Consider the following 18,351-nt stretch of genomic DNA (forward strand, 5'->3'; position numbering starts at 1 on the left):
GCACTGGAATGATGAGGTATGGGTGTGTTCAAACAGGGCTTTTACATATATATCTAGGTGCTCGTGGACTGATAGATTTGATTGACGGTTGCAAGTTATGTAACAACAGGCTTGAATGCACATGCCTTTCCCATAATTCAGTCTGTTATAATCAGATGTGTGTATGTATAGAATATTTGTGAACCCTTAATGGGCTCCTGGCTACCTAAGGTCACCTGAAGACACAGCTGTGCGTCAAGGATGCATGTGCCTGAATTGGAGAAGCCACTGAGGTTAGTCTTATCCATTGTGTGGTGCCTAGGGTACGTAGGCAAAATTGGAACAGTCCTTTTGGTTATTTTGTAGCCTATCTGTGAGCTCTCTTATGCCACATTGGAGTGTGTGTGGGGTGGGTTTAGAGCAGCTTTAATCTCTTTCAGCTAGACCAACCCCTGTGGCTCCTGCCTAACTAACTACCTAACAAGTGACAGTGGTGTACCTTTCTTTATAAAAGAGGTATTTAAATTTATCATCACTTATATATTCACTAGAACAAGCAGTCTCAGGAATACACTCTGTGTTTTACAAAAGGAACTCTATTATGAACAAAAAGTTTCTTATGAGACAGTATAGATGTATTTGTATCATATGGCAGTTCCCAAGAAATTTCACATAAATTAGTAATAAAATTTACATGTCAGATAAGCTTGACACATGCTTCTTTTTTGCTTCTTTTTTCACTATAAAATGATAAACAATCAATAGAAAAGAAACTCATCTGCTCCAGAACAAGCCCTGCTGTATTTTGAAATAGCTGACCCAAAATTCTTGAAGTGTAATTATAGGACCTCCATGATTTCATATTCACAAGGATCTTTAACAGATACTCTGCTTATTCACTGGAGAAGGCAATGGCACCCCACTCCAGTACTCTTGCCTGGAAAACCCCATGGATGGAGGAGCCTGGTGGGCTGCAGTCCATGGGGTCGCTAGGAGTCAGAAACGACTGAGCAATTGCACTTTCACTTTTCACTTTCATGCATTGGAGAAGGAGATGGCAACCCACTCCAGTGTTCTTGCCTGGAGAATCCCAGGGATGGAGGAGCCTGGTGGGCTGCCGTCTATGGGGTCGCAAAGAGTCGGACACGACTGAAGTGACTTCAGTTCAGTTCAGTTCAGTCGCTCAGTCCTGTCTGACTCTTTGTGACCCCATGAATCGCAGCACGCCAGGCTTCCCTGTCCATCACCAACTCCCGGAGTTCACTCAGACTCATGTCCATCGAGTCAGTGATGCCATCCAGCCATCTCATCCTCTGTCGTCCCCTTTTCCTCCTGCCCCCAATCCCTCCCAGCATCAGAGTCTTTTCCAATGAGTCAACTCTTCGCATGAGGTGGCCAAAGTACAGGAGTTTCAGCTTTAGCATCATTCCTTCCAAAGAAATCCCAGGGCTGATCTCCTTCAGAATGGACTGGTTGGATCTCTTTGCAGTCCAAGGGACTCTCAAGAGTCTTGTCCAACACCACAGTTCAAAAGCATCAATTCTTTGGCACTCAGCCTTCTTCACAGTCCAACTCTCACATCCATACATGACCACAGGAAAAACCATAGCCTTGACTAGACAGACCTTTGTTGGCAAAGTAATGTCTCTGCTTTTCAATATGCTGTCTACTTTGGTCATAACTTTCCTTCCAAGGAGTAAGCATTTTTTAATTTCATGGCTGCAGTCACCATCTGCAGTGATTTTGGAGCCCAGAAAAATAAAGTCTGACACTGTTTCCACTGTTTCCCCATCTATTTCCCATGAAGTGATGGGACCAGATGCCATGATCTTTGTTTTCTGAATGTTGAGCTTTAAGTCAACTTTTTCACTCTCCACTTTCACTTTCATCAAGAGCCTTTTGAGTTCCTCTTCACTTTCTGCCATAAGGGTGGTGTCATTGCATATCTGAGGTTATTGATATTTCTCCCGGCAATCTTGATTCCAGCTTGTGCTTCATCCAGTCCAGTGTTTCTCATGATGTACTCTGCATATAAATTAAATAAGCAGGGTGACGTACTCCTTTTCCTATTTGGAACCAGTCTGTTGTTCCATGTCCAGTTCTAACTGTTGCTTCCTATCTGCATACAGATTTTTCAAGAGGCAGGTCAGGTGGTCTGGTATTCCCATCTCTTTCAGAATTTTCCACAGTTTATTGTGATCCACACAGTCAAAGGCTTTGGCATAGTCAATAAAGCAGAAATAGATGTTTTTCTGGAAATCTCCTGCTTTTTCCAGAACTCTCCTGCTTTTTCCATGATCCAGCAGATGTTGGCAATTTGATCTCTGGTTCCTCTGCCTTTTCTAAAACCAGCTTGAACATCTGAAAGTTCACAGTTCACGTATTGCTGAAGCCTGGCTTGGAGAATTTTGAGCATTACTTTACTAGCGTGTGAGATGAGTGCAACTGTGCAGTAGTTTGAGCATTCTTTGGCATTGCCTTTCTTTCGGATTGGAATGAAAACTGACCTTTTCCAGTCCTGTGGCCACTGCTGAGTTTTCCAAATTTTCTGGCATATTGAGTGCAGCACTTTCACAGCATCATCTTTCAGGATTTGGAATAACTCCACTGGAATTCCATCACCTCCTCTAGCTTTGTTCGTAGTGATGCTTTCTAAGGCCCACTTGAATTCACATTCCAGGATGTCTGGCTCTAGGTAAGTGATCACACCATCGTGATTATCTGGGTTGTGAACATCTTTTTTGTACAGTTCTCCTGTGTATTCTTGCCATCTCTTCTTAATATCTTCTGCTTCTGTTAGGTCCATACCATTTCTGTCCTTTATTGAGCCCATCTTTGCATGAAATGTTCCCTTGGTATCTCTAATTTTCTTGAAGAGATCTCTAGTCTTTCCCATTCTGTTGTTTTCCTCTATTTCTTTGCACTGATCGCTGAAGAAGGCTTTCTTATCTCTCCTTGCTATTCTTTGAAAGTCTGCATTCAGATGCTTATATCTTTTCTTTTCTCCTTTGCTTTTCGCTTCTCTTCTTTTCACAGCTATTTGTAAGGCCTGCCCAGATAGCCATTTTGCTTTTTTGCATTTCTTTTTCATGGGGATTGTCTTGATCCCTGTCTCCTGTACAATGTCAGGAATGTTCATTTTCAAGGCAAACCATTCAATATCATAGTAATCCAAGTCTATGCCCCAACCAGTAACGCTGAAGAAGCTGAAGTTGAATGCTTCTATGAAGACCTACAAGACCTTTTAGAACTAACACCCAAAAAAGATGTCCTTTTCATTATAGAGGACTGGAACGCAAAAGTAGGAAGTCAAGAAACACCTGAAGTAACAGGCAAATTTGGCCTTGGAATACGGAATGAAGCAGGGCAAAGACTAATAGAGTTTTGCCAAGAAAACACGCTGGTCATAGCAAACATCCTCTTCCAACAACACAAGAGAAGACTCTATACATGGACATCACCAGATGGTCAACACGGAAATCAGATTGATTATATTCTTTGCAGCCAAAGATGGAGAAGCTCTATACAGTCAGCAAAAACAAGACCAGGAGCTGACTGTGGCTCAGATCATGAACTCCTTATTGCCAAATTCAGAGTTAAATTGAAGAAAGTAGGGAAAACCACTAGATCATTCAGGTATGACCTAAATCAAATCCCTTATGATTATACAGTGGAAGTGAGAAATAGATTTAAGAGCCTAGATCTGATAGATAGAGTGCCTGATGAACTATGGATGGAGGTTCATGACATTGTACAGAAGTGACTTAGCAGCTGCTTATTCACTGGCAAATGGACTTGCTCCCTGGAAGCCAGCTCCTAACTGCTAAGTCACTTCAGTCGTGTCTGACTCTGTGTGACCCCATAGACAGCAGCCTACCAGGCTCCCCCATCCCTGGGACCCTCCAGGGAAGAACACTGGAGTGGGTTGCCATCTCTTTCTCTAATGCATGAAAGTGAAAAGTGAAAGTGAAGTTGCTCAGTCATGTCTGACTTGTAGCGACCCCATGGACTGCAGCCTACCAGGCTCCTCGGTCCATGGGATTTTCCAGGCAAGAGTACTGGAGTGGGGTGCCATTGCCTTCTCCAGCCAGCTCCTAAGACTGAATCAAATTCAAGACAAGGCTTTAATTGTATTTAATTCTCCCACAATCAAGTCAGTGGATTACACTCTGCAACATGTGTGCAAAAATAAATTATTTTGTTTCTATTACCAATTCATCTTATTCTCAAATTCCCCCTCCCACTCATAAATAAATAAGTAAATTAACAAATGAAAAAGTGAAACTTTGAGATTAAAGATCACCTTCCTTTTCATAGTTCTACTATTGATTCACATGCAGTTTCAATTGTTTTTTGAAGATGCACTTGCTTCTGGCTGTGCTGGGTCCTGGGTGCTTTCTCCAGTTGTGGTACACAGGCTTCTCACTGGGGTGGCTTCTCTTGTTTCGGAGCACGGGCTGTAGGCTTCAGGAGCTGCTGCACGTGGGCTCAGAAGTTGCAGCTTGCAGGCTCCAGAGCACTAGCTCAGTGGTTGTGGTGAAGGGGCTTATTTGCTCTGAGGCATGTGGGATGCTGGACCACGGATTGAACTGGTGTCCCTTGCGTTGCAAGGTGGACTCTTAACCACTGGACCACCAGGGAACTCCCTCATGCCATTTTAATTTACACTGTAAGATAGGTAGTTAGAGAGCTTTTTCACAGCCATGACGGTCCAGTGCAGTGTGAGGAATTTGTGTAGGATTCAAAACCAGTTTTTCATGTTGTGACATTGTTCTTCTATCAGAAAATAGTTAGTGTCTCTGATTGCTAGCCGCCCTGACAGCCACAATACCCCGCCTGCACTTTATCAACCCCCACCCAGAACCACTTCCGAGCACCACTTACAGTCTACGGGCAACCAAGGGCAATGTCTCAAGATGTGTCCCACCAAAATGCCCTCATCGGTTCTGCTCTGTTGTTGTCCTGTCATTGGTTCACCCCGATGCTTTAAATTATGTTGTAAGACTTTTTAGGCTGGGTTCCCCAGGAAACAGACTGAGACGTGCATGCAGCCTGGAAAATGCTCTCAGGGACAATACCTCTGAGGAAGTGAAGGAAGCAAGAAAGGGCGCAGGGAGAAGTTAAACTGCAATGTGGTGCAACAAAATCCGCAGAGGACCGTAAACAGGGGGCTCAGGAGCTGGGATGCCCTTCAGAGCTGTTTTTCACTTGAGGCAGTTTTGCTGCTGCAGATGTAAATGCAGAGCAACACTTCTGCATCTGTAACTGAAGGAGGTGCCACCTAGGCTGCAAGTGAATCTTTTGTTTTTTTCTGAGTTTGATTTTTTGATGAAAACACCAGCAAAGGAATATGGAGGAGTATTTGTTTTAGTCCATTTGGGCTGACATGACAGAACAGCAGACTCTAAGTATTTGAATTTATTTCTTACAGTTCTGGAGGCTGGGAGGTCATGGTTGTGACACCTACATTTTCATGTTCAGTGAGAATCTGCTTCCTAAGCTGTCCTCTCACTGCAACCTCACATGGCAGAAGGAGCAGGCAGCTTTCAAGGGCCTCTTGCACAAGGGCACTAACCCCATTCAGACTTCCTAAAGAACTCAACTCCCAACATCATCACCTTGGGGGTTATAATAATAACATATGAATTTTGGAGGGACACAAGTATTCCATTCATAGCCATAGACTTCATTTTGGTATTCCTTTTGTGTAGTACGGTTAGAATAAGATGAACTGGGCAACGTGGAGATTTGTAGACAAAACCAGGTGTAGAAATTCATTGGTAAATGGACTCTTGGGGCCATTTTTAATGTTTATTTATTTTCCCTTTTAAATTAATTTTTTTAATATATAAATTAAGGAAGAGTGGTAGCTCAGCTGGTAAAGAATCTGCCTGCAATGCAGGAGACCTCAGTTCAATTCCTGGATCAGGGAGATCCCGTGGGGAAGGAGGAGGCCATCTATTCCAGTATTCTTGGGCTTCCCTGGTGGCTCAGATGGTACAGAATCTGCCTGCAATGCAGGAGACGTACGTTGGATCCCTGGATTGAGAAGATCCCATGGAGAAGGAAAGGGCTACCGACTCCAGTATTCTTGCCTAGAGAATTCCATGGAAAAAGGAACCTGGCAGGCTACAGTTCCTGAGGTCGAAAAGAGTCCGCCAAGACTGAGCAAATTTTCTCACTTATTCATTATAAATCTCACTGTACAGAAGAGAAAATGGAAGATCAGATGCCATATGATTTTTTTTCTAGCTCCCAGTTAGTAGAAGAGCCTATTAGTGCAATTCTCACACTTTTTCAGCAGAATCATCTCAATTATTTGTATACCAAACCATGTGTTAAATTTTAGTGGTAATCTACGGTATTAGGTACTAACTATTAAACCTTCATTTTATGTCTCCATTTGCTCAAGCCCCCAGGGGCTGGAGCATAGTAGTTCTTGCTCAGTCACTCAGTTTGTCTCACTCTTTGTAACCCCTTGGTCTGCAGCACACCAGCCTTCGCTGTCCTTCAGCAGCTTTCGGAGTTTGCTCAAAATCATGTCCATTCAGTTGGTGATGCCATCCCACCATCTCGTCCTCTGTTGTCCCCTTCTCCTCTGACCTTCTATCTTTCCCAGCATCAGGGATTTTGGCCAATGTGTGGGCTCCATGCATCAGATGGCCAAAGTATTAGAGCTTCAGCTTCAGCATCAGTCCTTCCAATGAATATTCAGGGTTGATTTCCTTTAGTGTTGACTGGTTTGATCTCCTTGCAGTCCAAGGGATTCTCAAGAGTCTTCTCCAACACCACAGTTCAAAGGCATCAATTCTTCTGCACTCAACCTTCCTTATGGTCCAACTCTCACATCCATACGTGACTACTGGAAAAACCATAGCTTTGACTAGATGGACTTCTGTTGGCAAAGTAATGTTTCTGCTTTCTAACACACAGTCTAGCTTTGTTGAAACTTTTCTTCCAAGGAACAAGCATCTTTTACTTTCATGGCTGCAGTCACCATCTGCAGTGATTTTGGAGCCCAAGATGGTAAAGTCTGCCTCTGTTTCCATTGTTTCCCCATTTATTTACCATGAAGGGATTGGACCAGATGCCATGATCTTAGTTTTCTGAATGTTGAGTTTTAAGCCAGGATTGAGAATTTTTCACTCTCCTCTTTCACTTTCGATAAGAGGCTCTTTAGTTCCTCTTCCCTTTCTGCCATTAAGGTGGTGTCATCTGAATATCTGTAGTTATTGATATTTCTCCTGGCAATCTTGTTTCAGTTTGTGCTTCCTCCAGCCCAGCATTTCACCTGATGTGCTCTGCATATAAGTCAAATAAGCAGGGTGACAATATACAGCCTTGACATATTCCTTTTCCAATTTGGAACCAGTCCATTGTTCTATTTCCAGTTCTGACTGTTGCTTCTTGACCTGCATACACATATCTCAGGAAGCAGGTAAGGTGGTCTGGTATTCCAAACTCTTAAATAATTTTCCACAGTTTGTTGTGATCCACACAATGGCTTTAGCGTAGTCAATGAAGCAGAAGTAGATGTTTTTCTCAATTTCTTGCTTTTTGTATGATCCAGCGATGTTGGTGATTTGATCTCTGGTTCCTCTGCCTTTTCTAAATCCAGCTTGTCAGTGTGGAGGTCTCGGTTCACCTACTGTTGAAGCCTAGCTTGAAACATGTGAAATGAGTGTGATTGTGTGGTAGTTTGAACATTCTTTGACATAGTGTGGTGGTTGTTAATAATGGAGCATCAGTGTCAGAAAGAGAGAAATCCCAATCTCCCTGAGTAAAAATTACACACCAAGAGACACTCCCTATCTCAAGCTGAATCCCATAAAACTAGTTCACAATTGCACTGGAAGATAGACATTAAAGGCTTACCCTTGAGAATGTGCCTAATACTGATGGCCTCAGTGTCAATATTTACCTTTTAATACTAACTCCCTTAGTAACACATGTTCATGTCTTAAGGGCTTTTACATAAAGATGGAACATTCTGATACTTTAAGGCTAAATTGAAAGACTAAATTAGAAGTTACATCCAAATTAACATTAAGAATTTCTTAAATGAAACTTTATGTCAAAATTATAGTTGGAAAATGTTCTAAATCCATGTTTTCAAAAGAGTCTCACTTCCTCAAGAATCAAACCACTAAAAATACTACCAAATTTGAAGTATAATTTATTTAACTACAGTGACTATAGCACATTGAGATATGTTTGGACTGATCTGGTCAAATCCAATAATCTATGTTTTAATAGATTTAAAACATAAATCTATTAGTTCCACTTTACTTTCTGCCTTAAGGGTGGTATCATTTGCATGTCTAAGGTTATTGATATTTCTCCTGGAAATGTTGATTCCACCTTGAGCTTTTTCCAGCCAGGCATTTTACATGATGTACTCTGCATATAAATTACATAAACAGGGTGAAATATACAGCCTTGATATACTCCTTTCTCAATTTGGAACCAGTCTGTTGTCCCATGTCTGGTTCTAACCATTGCTTTTTGACCTGGATACAGATTTTCAGGAGGCAGGTAAGGTGGTCCTGCATTCCCATCTCATTAAGAATTTTCCACAGATTGTTGTGATCCACACAGTCAATTATGCTAAATGATTACATAATCATAGGCTGGGGTACCATCAAGGTATGGTACCTTAACATAGATACCAGGAATTGTAAAATTCTACTCACAGAACCTCCTATGAACCCAACCAAAAACAGAGAGAAGATTGTAGAGGTAATGTTTGAAACTTACCAGTTTTCTGGTGTGTATGTAGCCATCCAGGCAGTCCTGACTTTGTATGCTCAAGGTTTATTAACTGGAGTCGTGGTGGACTCTGGAGATGATGTGACTCACATTTGCCCAGTGTATGAAGGCTTTTCTCTCCCTCACCTTACCAGGAGACTGGATATTGCCGGGAGGGATATTACCAGATATCTTATCAAGCTGCTTCTGTTGCGGGGATATGCCTTCAACCATTCTGCTGATTTTGCGACCATGCAAGCGACCATGTGTATTTGTGCATGTGTATTACCAAGCCAGAGTCAAGACTGACACAGGTGGCCTCCCCTCAAACTTACCAGATTTTGGATACACGATTATGAAGACATCATCATCTCCAATTTCAAAATCATCTAGATGTTCTAGAAGATTAAAATCAACTGTAGAATGATGAACATCACAGCCTTTAAAGTTCAGCAAATATGTGTCAGTGTTGTCCATAATTATCACCTACAAATAAAAACAAATATAATTATTTTCAGGCTCTTAGTGTTTTACAATAATGACTAAGACTTCTTGAATGTTCACTATGTGCCAAGAACGATGCAAATGTCATATGTGTATCAACTCATTTACCATAAAACCCACTTTACATGTATTACATCACTTAATCTTTGCAGTACTCAATGTGAGATATTGTTCTTATCATCATATTACAGATGAGGAAACTAAGATCCTAAGAGTTGAAACAGTTTTTCCTAAAAGCATATGAGGGTAGTATTACCATAATCCAAAACACACGGATGAGAAAATTGAGGAGCAAGAAGTTCAGCAAACTGTTCAACAGAGTTCAGTTGGTGGAGCTGTAAGATTTTTCAGATAATTTGGCTGGAGAATCCAGGCTTTTAGTCACCTTAACATATAGTTTCTTAGTCTTTTATAACTTCAATCTTATATTTTTCACTGTTTTGGAAATTGAAATTCTTTAATAAATGTACTTTTTATTTCTGTCGATTTCTGGAGTTAAGATAGCCTGCTGTGAAAGAAGTTTTGAGGCTTTGATATCTGGAACATTAAGCGAGTTGTAAATGCTCTGCATGAGTAATAGAAATTCAATTTACTCTCAAAATTGCAAAGAAAATAATATTGCCTTCTGCTCCAGTTCCATGAGGATCAGGCCACTAGCCAGGGCAGTCACCCAAGGATGATGTACCCTGAGGGAAATTCCAGATGAAGAAGTCTATGAAGCGTTCTTTGCTTTGGATACTGGCCTTGGGTAGTTAAGATACATATGTAAGGAACAATTTCTCTGACCCCAGATTGTTTTGCATTTTCACATACATAGAAAGCGCTAAGATCGTTAGCTTAAGATGTCAGTTCTTGTGATTAGCACGCTTCTCCCCCCAGCAAAAAAAAAGCCATATATATCCTAGCTCCTCTCTTACTTCTTAGGCACACTTCCTTAGAGCTATTTGAGAGGCTGTCTCCAGGTATTGTTTGTTTCATTGAAAAAGACCCTGAACTGATGCTGGCAAAGATAGAGGGCAGGAGGAGAAGGGCGTGTCAGAGGATGAGATGGTTAGATAGCATTATCAACTCAGTGGGCATGTGTGTGTGCAAACTCCAGGAGATAGTAAAGGACAGGAAGCCATGGAGTTGCAGGGAGTCAGACAGGACTGAGTGACTGAACAACAATGACACCTAATATACTCCAGATATTGTAAGATATTGTAAGACTGTAAGATGTCCCCAAAAAGCTTATTTTGCAGCATTTTGGTTGTGTATGTTTTTCTTCCAATCTACAAAGCATTGCCATCATGTAGTTGCAAGATATTGTAGGGAAATTATTATATTTTGTGAGAAATCTAAAAGAAATCTGTAAAAGAAAGTCAAAATGGAAAGTAAATACTCTTACGATGTATCTGTGCAAAAATTTGACCTCAAGTAGTTCTTCATTAGCTCTGCCTAGAAATCTATTTAGAATGCTAATAGATTAGAAATTCCAGATGTTCTAATAATATTAATTTAGAATGAAGATACCTTTCAGTTATGAACTGTTAAAAACTTTCTGTGTACACTAAGAAAACAAATTTTTTTTTAAGTTGTAAATATGGCTTTGTGGAAAGTATGTGTCAAGAACATTTAATACCTCTACAAACCATCTGTCTCATCTGATCAATAGAAGGAGGCCAAGGTTAAAGTTTTTCTGAGTAAGAGAAGAAAATGACTTGTGTAAAACCACCCGGGTTTTTGGGTAAACGTTCATGGTTGCAGGCCCTATATCAGATAGGTAGAATCTTGGTTTCTTAGGAGTGTGACCTACAAATCTGCCTCTTAAAACCCCAGCCATTTATACAAAGTGGGGAGGGGGGGGAAGAGTCCCAATAGTGTTAAAGCACTGTTTTTGTTAAAATGGATATTTTAGCTCAGCTTTCAGAGAAGACTTTGTGCCACGTTATTTGACTCAATGAAAATGTCCAGTTAAATCCTTATGAAACTTCTACAAGTTTCCTCACTCAAGTGAATGCAGTCAACCTTGACTGTGGAATAAAATAGAGTGGCTGTTAAACCACAAAGAATAGTTTCAATAGAGGGAGATTTAGAGCTCTTTTGACATTGGCATCACAAATTTTCCAGGATAAACCTAACCGAACTCAGCCTATGGAGTATGGTGAGGGAGAATTTCTATTGTATAACATGGACAAGTGCAGAAGGTCATAAGTAGGAAGTATAGCTGAAGGGGAAGGAAAAGATGAAAGTCTGAGTCACTATCAAATGCCTCCCAACACTCAACAATCTTACCCTAAATTTATTTAACTTCTGCTTATTTAACTGCTTATTTAACTTCTTATTTAACTTATTAACTGCTTATTTAACTTCTATGCAGAGTACATCATGAGAAACGCTGGACTGGAAGAAACACAAGCTGGAATCAAGATTGCTGGGAGAAATATCAATAACCTCAGATATGCAGATGACACCACCCTTATGGCAGAAAGTGAAGAGGAACTAAAAAGCCTCTTGATGAAAGTGAAAGTGGAGCGTGAAAAAGTTGGCTTAAAGCTCAACATTCAGAAAATGAAGATCATGGCATCTGGTCCCATCACTTCATGGCAAATAGATGGGGAAACAGTGGAAACAGTGTCAGATTTTGTTTTGGGGGGCTCCAAAATCACTGCAGATGGTGACTGCAGCCATGAAATTAAGACGCTTACTCCTTGGAAGGAAAGTTATGACCAACCTAGATAGCATATTGAAAAGCAGAGACATTACTTTGCCACCAAAGGTCCATCTAGTCAAGGCTGTGGTTTTTCCTGTGGTCATGTATGGATGTGAGAGTTGGACTGTGAAGAAGGCTGAGCACCAAAGAATTGATGCTTTTGAACTGTGGTGTTGGAGAAGACTCTTGAGAGTCCCTTGGACTGCAAGGAGATCCAACCAGTCCATTCCGAAGGAGATCAGACCTAGGATTTCTTTGGAGGGAATGAGGCTGAAGCTGAAATTCCAGTACTTTGGCCACCTCATGCGAAGAGTTGACTCATTGGAAAAGACTCTGATGCTGGGAGGGATTGGGGACAGGAGGAGAAGGGGGCGACAGAGGATGAGATGGCTGGATGGCATCACTGACTCAATGTACGTGAGTCTGATTGAACTCTGGGAGTTGGTGATGGACAGGGAGGCCTGGCGTGCTGCGATTCATGGGGTCACAAAGAGTCGGACATGACTGAGTGACTGAACTGAACTGAACTGAGCCTCCATGAACATTCTGAACATCACTCATGTTTTGTTTCAGTTTTTTTCTATTTACATATTTAGTCTACCTTACACAGTCTCAAGAGGGATGGAATTTAAGAGCTGTTTGTTAGAGAAACAAGAAAAAAAGTCTAGGGCATGGATATACATAGGATGTCAGCATTGGTAAGACATGTACTGTTAGCATCTCCTTGAGGATTACAAGAGACAATGACTGTATGAAGAGAAAGGACATCTTGTGCCCCTCTCTTATTCTTGCATTGAAATCTGAAAGAAAAGGAGGAAAGACAGAAAACTTAAAAGGAAAATATACATTTGTGTGCTGAAGAGAGGGTGAGACTTGAAAGAGGCTAAGTCAACACTTTTACTACTCACTGTTACATATGAACTGAGGAGGCAAAATCCACTTCTGATATAAATTTAGGAATGGTGAGAATTCCTATGTTGCTGAGAAAGATATATTCTGTGAAGAGTTTGTCCTGGCCAGTGAGTAGAGCTGTAGGATGTAAGCAGGTAGCTCAGTTTGGATAAATAAACTGGGTAACATTTTGTTGAATGAGGAAAATGATATCTGGTTTCTTCAGAAACCAAAAAGCAGTCAAAACTGTTGGAGATACTAACAATATCTTCCTATAAGCAGTTGACAATTATACAACACAGAAAATAAAGTATTTGAAGGTAGTAGCAACAACTTTGTTAGCCATGACATGTTTAGGAAAATTTTTAGACTTTAAACTAAAGAAGGTTGTTCTCATCTGGCTCTACAAGGATTGAGTCATTAGCGCCTGCTATCGCTGACCATCAACACACACTGAAAGGAGTCAGGGTGGAGATCAGGAATGAAGAGCTCTGTGCTTTGGGAAAACTGGCTGAAAAGGACTTCAGATTATTAACATATTCAGGAGAAAATTTATGAATCCAATTTCTTGCACCTTTCCATACCTGGAAATTCACTAAAATCATTAGCTGAGATAACTGTTGCTCATGAGAAGCAGCAACCCTCTACCACTGTGGGTACTTGATTGTATGTACCCCTTCTCCAAAATCAAACCACCACACAATTGCACTCATCTCACACATTAGTAAAGTGATGCTCAAAATTCTACAAGCCAGGCTTCAGCAGAACGTGAACCGTGAACTTCCAGACGTTCAAGCTGGTTTTAGAAAAGGCAGAGGAACCAGAGATCAAATTGCCAACATCCGTTGGATCATCAAAAAAGCAAAAGAGTTTCAGAAAAACATCTATTTCTGCTTTATTGATTATGCCAAAGCCTTTGATTGTGTGGATGACAATACTGTGGAAAATTCTGAAAGAGATGGGAATACCAGATCACCAGACCTGCCTCTTGAGAAACCTGTATGCAGGTCAGGAAGCAACAGTCAGAACTGGAAATAGAACAATGGACTGGTTCCAAATAGGAAAAGGAGTATGTCAAGGCTGTATATTGTCACCCTGCTTATTTGACTTATATGCAGAGCACATCAGGGGAAATGCTGGGCTGGAGGAAGCACAAACTGAAACAAGATTGCCAGGAGAAATATCAATAACTTCAGATATTCAGATGATACCACCTTAATGGCAGAAACGGAAGAGGAACTAAAGAGCCTCTTATCGAAAGTGAAAGAGGAGAGTGAAAAATTCTCAATCCTGGCTTAAAACTCAACATTCAGAAAACTAAGATCATGGCATCTGGTCCAATCCCTTCATGGTAAATAAATGGGGAAACAATGGAAACAGAGGCAGACTTTACCATCTTGGGCTCCAAAATCACTGCAGATGGTGACTGCAGCCATGAAAGTAAAAGATGCTTGTTCCTTGGAAGAAAAGTTTCAACAAAGCTAGACTGTGTGTTAGAAAGCAGAAACATTACTTTGCCAACAGAAGTCCATCTAGTCAAAGCTATGGTTTTTCCAGTAGTCATGTATGGATGTGAGAGTTGGACCATAAGGAAGGTTGAGTGCAGAAGAATTGATGCCTTTGAACTGTGGTGTTGGAGAAGACTCTTGAGAATCCCTTGGACTGCAAGGAGATCAAACCAGTCAACACTAAAGGAAATCAACCCTGAATATTCATTGGAAGGACTGATGCTGAAGCTGAAGCTCTAATACTTTGGCCATCTGATGCATGGAGCCCATTCATTGGCCGAAACCCCTGATGCTGGGAAAGATAGAAGGCCAGAGGAGAAGGGGACAACAGAGGACGAGATGGTGGGATGGCATCACCAACTGAATGGACATGATTTTGAGCAAACTCCGAAAGCTGCTGAAGGACAGGGAAGGCTGGTGTGCTGCAGACCATGGGGTTACAAAGAGTGAGACAAACTGAGTGACTGAGCAAGAAGTACTATGCTCCAGCCCCTGGGGGCTTGAGCAAATGGGGACATAAAATGAAGGTTTAATATTTAGTACCTAATACTGTTCAGTTCAATTCAGTCGTACAGTTGTGTCCGAGTCTTTGCGACCCCATGAATCGCAGCATGCCAGGTCTCCCTGTCCATCACCAACTCCCGGAGTTCACCCAAACTCACGTCCACTGAGTCAGTGATGCCACCCAGCTGTCTTATCCTCTGTCGTCCCCTTCTCCTCTTGCCCCCAGTCCCTCCCAGCATCAGAGTCTTTTCCAATGAGTCAACCCTTCGCATGAGGTGGCCAAAGTACTGGAGTGTCAGCTTTAGCATCATTCCTTCCAAAGAACACCCAGGACTGATCTCCTTCAGAATGAACTGGTTGGATCTCCCTGCAGCCTACGGGACTCTCAAGAGTCTTCTCCAACACCACAGTTCAAAAGCATCAATTCTTCGGCGCTCAGCTTTCTTCACAGTCCAACTCTCACATCCATACATGACTACTGGAAAAACCATAGCCTTGACTAGACGGACCTTAGGTCACTACTAAAATTTAACACATTGTTTTGTATACAAATAATTGAGATGATTCTGCTGAAAAAGTGTGAGAATTGCAGTAATAGGCTCTTCTACTAACTGGGAGCTAGAAAAAAATCTTATGGCATCTGATCTTCCATTTTCTCTTCTGTACAGTGAGATTTATAATGAATAAGTGAGGAAATTTGCTCAGTCTTGGCGGACTCTTTTTGACCCTAGGAACTGTAGCCTGCCAGGCTCCATTTTCCATGGAATTGTCTAGGCAAGAATACTTGTGTCGGTAGCCCTTTCCTTCTCCATGGGATCTTCTCAATCCAGGGATCCAACGCATGTCTCCTGCATTGCAGGCAGATTCTTTACCATCTGAGCTACCAGGGAAGCCCAAGAATACTGGAATAGATGGCCTCCCCCTTCTCCATGGGATCTCCCTGATCCAGGAATTGAACTGAGGTCTCCTGCATTGCAGGTGGATTCTTTACCAGCTGAGCTACCACTCTTCCTTAATTTATATATTAAAAAAATTAATTTAAAAGGGAAAATAAATAAACATTAAAAATGGCCCCAAGAGTCCATTTACCAATGAATTTCTACACCTGGTTTTGTCTACAAATCTCCACGTTGCCCAGTTCATCTTATTCTAACCGTACTACACAAAAGGAATACCAAAATGAAGTCTATGGCTATGAATGGAATACTTGTGTCCCTCCAAAATTCATATGTTATTATTATAACCCCCAAGGTGATGATGTTGGGAGTTGAGTTCTTTAGGAAGTCTGAATGGGGTTAGTGCCTTTGTGCAAGAGGCCTTTGAAAGCTGCCTGCTCCTTCTGCCATGTGAGGTTGCAGTGAGAGGACAGCTTAAGAAGCAGATTCTCACTGAACATGAAAATGTAGGTGTCACAACCATGACCTCCCAGCCTCCAGAACTGTAAGAAATAAATTCAAATACTTAGAGTCTGCTGTTCTGTCATGTCAGCCCAAATGGACTAAAACAAATACTCCTCCATATTCCTTTGCTGGTGTTTTCATCAAAAAATCAAACTCAGAAAAAAACAAAAGATTCACTTGCAGCCTAGGTGGCATCTCCTTCAGTTACAGATGCAGAAGTGTTGCTCTGCATTTGCATCTGTAGCAGCAAAACTGCCTCAAGTGAAAAACAGCTCTGAAGGGCATCCCAGCTCCTGAGCCCCCTGTTTACGGTCCTCTGTGGATTTTGTTGCACCACATCGCAGTTTAACTTCTCCCTGCGCCCTTTCTTGCTTCCATCACTTCCTCAGAGGTATTGTCCCTGAGAGCATTTTCCAGGCTGCATGCACGTCTCAGTCTGTTTCCTGGGGAACCCAGCCTAAAAAGTCTTACAACATAATTTAAAGCATCGGGGTGAACCAATGACAGGACAACAACAGAGCAGAACCGATGAGGGCATTTTGGTGGGACACATCTTGAGACATTGCCCTTGGTTGCCCGTAGACTGTAAGTGGTGCTCGGAAGTGGTTCTGGGTGGGGGTTGATAAAGTGCAGGCGGGGTATTGTGGCTGTCAGGGCGGCTAGCAATCAGAGACACTAACTATTTTCTGATAGAAGAACAATGTCACAACATGAAAAACTGGTTTTGAATCCTACACAAATTCCTCACACTGCACTGGACCGTCATGGCTGTGAAAAAGCTCTCTAACTACCTATCTTACAGTGTAAATTAAAATGGCATGAGGGAGTTCCCTGGTGGTCCAGTGGTTAAGAGTCCACCTTGCAACACAAGGGACACCAGTTCAATCCGTGGTCCAGCATCCCACATGCCTCAGAGCAAATAAGCCCCTTCACCGCAACCACTGAGCTAGTGCTCTGGAGCCTGCAAGCTGCAACTTCTGAGCCCACGTGCAGCAGCTCCTGAAGCCTACAGCCCGTGCTCCGAAACAAGAGAAGCCACCCCAGTGAGAAGCCTGTGTACCACAACTGGAGAAAGCACCCAGGACCCAGCACAGCCAGAAGCAAGTGCATCTTCAAAAAACAATTGAAACTGCATGTGAATCAATAGTAGAACTATGAAAAGAAAGGTGATCTTTAATCTCAAAATTTCACTTTTTCATTTGTTAATTTACTTATTTATTCATGAGCGGGAGGGGAAATTTGAGAATAGGATGAATTGGTAATACAAACAAAATAATTAATTTTTGCACACATGTCACAGAGTGTAATCCACTTACTTGATTGTATTCTAATTAAATACAATTAAAGCCTTGTCTTGAATTTGATTCAGTCCTAGGAGCTGACTTCCAGGGAGCAAGTCCCTTTGCCAGTGAATAAGCAGAGTATCTGTTAAAGATCCCTATGAATATGAAATCATGGAGGTCCTATAATTACACTTCAAGAATTTTGGGTCAGCTATTTCAAAATACAGGAGGGCTTGTTCTGGAGCAGGTGAGTTTCTTTTCTATTGATTGTTTATCATTTTATAGTGAAAAAAGAAGTAAAAAAGAAGCGTGTGTCAAGCTTATCTGACATGTAAATTTTATTACTAATTTATGTGAAATTTCTTGGGAACTGCCATATGATACAAATACATCTATACTGTCTCATAAGAAACTTTTTGTTCATAATAGAGTTCCTTTTGTAAAACACAGAGTGTATTCCTGAGACTGCTTGTTCTAGTGAATATATAAGTGATGATAAATTTAAATACCTCTTTTATAAAGAAAGGTACACCACTGTCACTTGTTAGGTAGTTAGTTAGGCAGGAGCCACAGGGGTTGGTCTAGCTGAAAGAGATTAAAGCTGCTCTAAACCCACCCCACACACACTCCAATGTGGCATAAGAGAGCTCACAGATAGGCTACAAAATAACCAAAAGGACTGTTCCAATTTTGCCTACGTACCCTAGGCACCACACAATGGATAAGACTAACCTCAGTGGCTTCTCCAATTCAGGCACATGCATCCTTGACGCACAGCTGTGTCTTCAGGTGACCTTAGGTAGCCAGGAGCCCATTAAGGGTTCACAAATATTCTATACATA

General features: G+C 41.6%; 1 pseudogene; it reads right to left on the bottom strand.

The window, feature by feature from the left end:
* LOC113898897 overlaps positions 1-9,204 on the bottom strand; it is a 37,580-nt pseudogene extending 28,376 nt beyond the window's left edge.
* Positions 9,205-18,351: the final 9,147 nt, after the last annotated feature.

The sequence above is a fragment of the Bos indicus x Bos taurus genome, chromosome 9 (genome assembly GCF_003369695.1).
Source record: "Bos indicus x Bos taurus breed Angus x Brahman F1 hybrid chromosome 9, Bos_hybrid_MaternalHap_v2.0, whole genome shotgun sequence".
Classification (NCBI taxonomy): Eukaryota; Metazoa; Chordata; class Mammalia; order Artiodactyla; family Bovidae; genus Bos; species Bos indicus x Bos taurus.